The sequence below is a fragment of the Pteropus vampyrus genome, unplaced genomic scaffold (genome assembly GCF_000151845.1).
Source record: "Pteropus vampyrus isolate Shadow unplaced genomic scaffold, Pvam_2.0 Scaffold390, whole genome shotgun sequence".
In the NCBI taxonomy this organism is placed as follows: domain Eukaryota; kingdom Metazoa; phylum Chordata; class Mammalia; order Chiroptera; family Pteropodidae; genus Pteropus; species Pteropus vampyrus.
The window spans coordinates 455840-460338 of NW_011889171.1; the positions used below are offsets into that span (position 1 = coordinate 455840).

Genomic DNA, 4499 nt, shown 5'->3' on the forward strand with positions numbered 1-4499 from the left:
TGGCCACATAGGAAGGCCTGAGATCCTTCCCTCATAGCCCTCAGAAGGAAGCAATACCACCAACAGCTTGATTTTGGACTTTTAGCCTCCAGAATTGTGAGATGGTAAAATTCTGTTGTTTAAGCCACCTAGTTTGTGGTACTTTGTTACAGTAGCCCTAGCAAACTAATATACCCTGCATGACCTGGCCATTGCTTATTTGTCCAGGTCTATCTCGAGCTATTCTCCCCTTCAGGCTTCTCTTCCCTCCAGCCACATGGGCCTCTTTCTTCCAAGCCTTCACACATGCCTAGAGATATTTCTCTCCCTACCCCTCTTTACTTGGTTAACACCTTAGTCATTCTTCAGGTGTCAGCTAAAATATCACCCAGAGACTTTCCCTGAGCAGCAATGTAAAGGCGGCAACAGTCTTCATTATTCACTCATAATACCCTGGCATTTTTTTATAATAGCTCATATAAAAATTTTAATTACAAATGTATTTTAAAGGTTATTCAATTAATGTCTGTCAGCGACTATGCCTAAATTGTTAACTACTATATATGCTGCACTTAGCACATTGTCTAGCCCATAATAGGTAGTCAATAAATATTTGTTGAATGAATGGATAAATTCATGCCATAAGACAAAAGATCTCATAAAATATCTGCTTCAAATTCATTTTCTCATCTAACTCTTACATTTCAAGAACAGAAACCTGATAGGCTTACAGTCTTAGCTGCCATTCTCTCTACTCTTTCCTTGTATATTGAGGACTCAGACTCCCAGATAAATTAACATCTGACAGCTTATTATCTGCATCCCTGTTTCAAACCCAGGGAAACTTCTGAAGTACTGGGTTTCAAGATGGTAACATTTCTGATATGTACAAGCAAGGAAAAAGCTCAGTGAAAGAAATGAAACAACCATACATTCACTATTATAAAAATAGAGAAAATTTAAAAGGAAAGCAATTTTTAAGGAATTTTGCTTCTCATAAAGTTGGTAGGTTTCATGTTTCCCCTAATAATTTTCTTTATTAAGAGATACTGTAACCAAATTCATCTTGATAATTGCTTCAACCCTCCATTTCATCTTGTATGTGTAGATATTACTGTCATGGTCATAAATGAAGTAAAAAGTCATAGAACTAGATAGATACTTAAGCCTTAATATATACAAACCTTTGCTTCATGATACTGCCTTTTTAACAATCCATATTAGTTTATTTTCATACAGTTCCCTAACACTTGATAAAAATCTCTCTTCAGGATATAAGGGACAAGGAACACAGTATCAATTTGCAACGACTTTTCAAAATTGCTCTTGTGTGAACAAGCTTATCAGTCACAGTGTTTGTGCTATAAATTCATTATAAATTCTCATATCATGGTCTATCATCATTTTAGCCTGGCATGCTTTCAAGTCTTCTCAATAGCACTAACAATTAGTTGTTTTTCTTTCTGGCTGCTTTAATTTTCTACTCTTTAGAATGTTGATTTGCATTATGAAAAATTTAAAAATACCCCTATTAGAGTTGTCTACTGAAATACTAAATCTGAGCTAGCCATTAAGACTAAGGGCCCCAGCTGAAACTCAAAATCAGGCTTTGAAGTTTCTATATTACCTATCTCTTTGAGATGTTGGATGGTGTTAACAATATCACCATTGATTCAACCATTTTTACAGTTGAATTAGTTGTTTCAGTCACCATCTCAATCAAGCCATCTGGTCCTTTTGGCCATTAAGAAGACCAAATCAAATCAACTATTCAATCTTTTGTCAATCAAACCATAAAATGGTCAATATAATCAATCCTGTTATGCTAGCTTCAATCTTGCAGAGGAAAGCTGCTATACCACCACACTTCCTGGGAAGTAAGATTGCTTTCCTTTCCCTGACAGCTAGTGCAGAATGATATTCTACCACTTCTATGATAAAGGCACCTTTCATAAATAATGACAGCTCAGTAGTTATGTAAGTTGAGTTTTGGGTTTTTAAATATTAATGTTCACAAAACACCTATGCAAATTATGCCAGTTTTTTTTAAAATATACATATAGTGATTGGTTTCTTTTGGTCATCCATAAAATTTAGTGTGCATTCCTTTATGTTGCCAGAATCTTAAAAATTAAATAGATGAGAAATGAAAGAGGAGATGGGAATCACAGTGAATTACACAAAGGCAGTTACTGAACTACTTTAACATATAAGAAAACAACAAAACACTGTGTCGAAAATTAATTATTTGAGTATAGGCACATTTATGGATATCAGAGAATTTTGAGAAAGTATGAGTATTATTAAAGGTACAAATAAATCATAACATGTTGGCTAAAACATTCCTAAGAATTAAATTGAACATAATTCTTTGTAACATTTTTTGGGACTTTGTTTCAGTAAACAACACTTGTAATATTTGCAAATAAGATAAGGAGACTATAACCATGGTTTTTTCATCTTATTATTTTATATATTATATTCTATATAAGAGTTTAATGTTTGTTACTCCTTATGGTGGAATCAGGGTAGCTAATTATTTCCATATAAATATAGAGTGTTTCATTTTACATCTTAAAATTGGGTCATTGCAGCCAGAATATTCATATCAAATTGTAGTTCCTGGACGCACAGACAGAATCGTCAAAATATTCTCATAAATTGAGTAAATTTTTGCTCTGAACAAAAACAACAGACTGGAAAAAATAAGTGCCCTATAAACTACCAATTAGCCCACACATGAGAGTAAACTCATATCAAATAGAAATTATGCCTGTGACATAAAACACACATACACATGCATACAGAGCTACACATTTGATGGTATTAATTTGAAATAGATTTTTAGAGAAAATCTTGGCAGAAATCCTGATCCCCTAATTAGAAGTTATTATCATCATTTAATTTCAGTGATAGGAACAATCTTAGTGTGTCAAATGTTAATGTAGCAATATAATCAAGAGTCACATGTTAACCTTTGATAATGGAACCTATAAAGAAATCCTAGGCCTGAAGAAAACATTAAGAATCCAACATCTTCATTGATCCCAAGAGGTTGAGATGCCAAGCTGCAATCAGAGGTCAGAAAGGAGAGACCCTATATTCTCCAGTAGGAGGATTGTCTTTGGAAAATATTTTGGGAGAGACTTCCTCCAGCCACATGCAAAGAGGAGTTTAAAAGAACGAGTTTACAGAGAAGACAAATAATAAGTTGCTCAGGTAAAAAGCAATGGGGTCCTGGATTAAGGTTGATTATAGTGATAGCTATGACTGAATGGCTTTGTGATGAAGGCAGATTCTACATGACTCAATGCAAAATGGGTTAAATTATTGTGATGTTTCCCCCTTATGATTAAGCCAGATACTTGTACTATTTATCTGCTACAGGAATGTGCTCTATTAATTATTTCCTCTCCTGTTTCTTTATTCACTTCTTAGTTATTGGGACTTTCTTCTCTGCCTACAATTAATCACAAATCTATATGGTCTCAAAATAACTTTAAGAAAAAGCAAAACAAAATCTGCCTTCAGCCTTGAATTCTTCTCACATATCAGACTATCATTCTACTTCCCCTTACTGCTAAATGCCCTGAGAAAGTAGTTTATAATTTGTCTCCCTCATTTCAGCTCATTTCAAAAATTAAATGAACACTTAATGATCATCTACGTACCAGGTGATACGCAAGGGGCTGAGAACACAAAGTCAAATATAATCCTAATTCTGAAGGAGCATGAAGTTAGTAGGGAAAACATGTATAAACAAATATAAATATCCCACTATCTGAATTCTTGTTGTATAAACTCAGGAAACATCATTTTAGGATAAATTTTTAGAGTTAGGACAGATATCTCTCATTATCTATCTCTTACTACTCAAAACTCAGGAACCAAATATATTCAGATCATGTGTTCTTTCTTATCCAAACCCTCACAGTTCAAACTTGGGAACTAAATAGATTTGGACAGTGAGGGACACTTTGTTTTATAATACTATATGACACTTCAAATAGCACAGATATGTACAAGAAACATAAATAGTACAACTTCTGCTATAAAGCCAATGATAATTTCATATTTGACACACCTAATCTTACTGCTTTTAAAACTGTTGGTCTTATCTGTGGCCATACCACCCTGAACAAGCCCGATCTCATCTGATCTTGAAAGCTAAGCAGAGTCAGGCCTGGTTAATACTTGGATGGGAGACCACCTAGGAAGACCAGGTGCTGTAGGCATAAAAAAATATATTAAAAATAAGGGATTGTAAGCTGACAAGGTCCTTGTAATCTGTGAGGTCAACCAAGGGTTGCCTCAACTAAAGAATAAAAATAATAAATAAATAAATAAATAAATAAATGATAGATAGATAGATAGATAGATAGATAGATAGATAAATAAATAAAACTGTTAGTCTCCTCCTCATTCTTGATATGCTCCTTCACTGACCTCCATGACAATATTTATTCTCGATGGGGAAAAAAATGGCGTAGATGATAGAGGCTCCATTCATCACTCTGGTG

The 4499-nt window shown here is 34.1% G+C and overlaps 1 pseudogene; it reads left to right on the forward strand.

Moving 5' to 3' along the window:
* Window positions 1-4095: 4095 nt before the first annotated feature.
* On the forward strand, window positions 4096-4214 carry LOC111731659 (annotated as a pseudogene).
* Window positions 4215-4499: the final 285 nt, after the last annotated feature.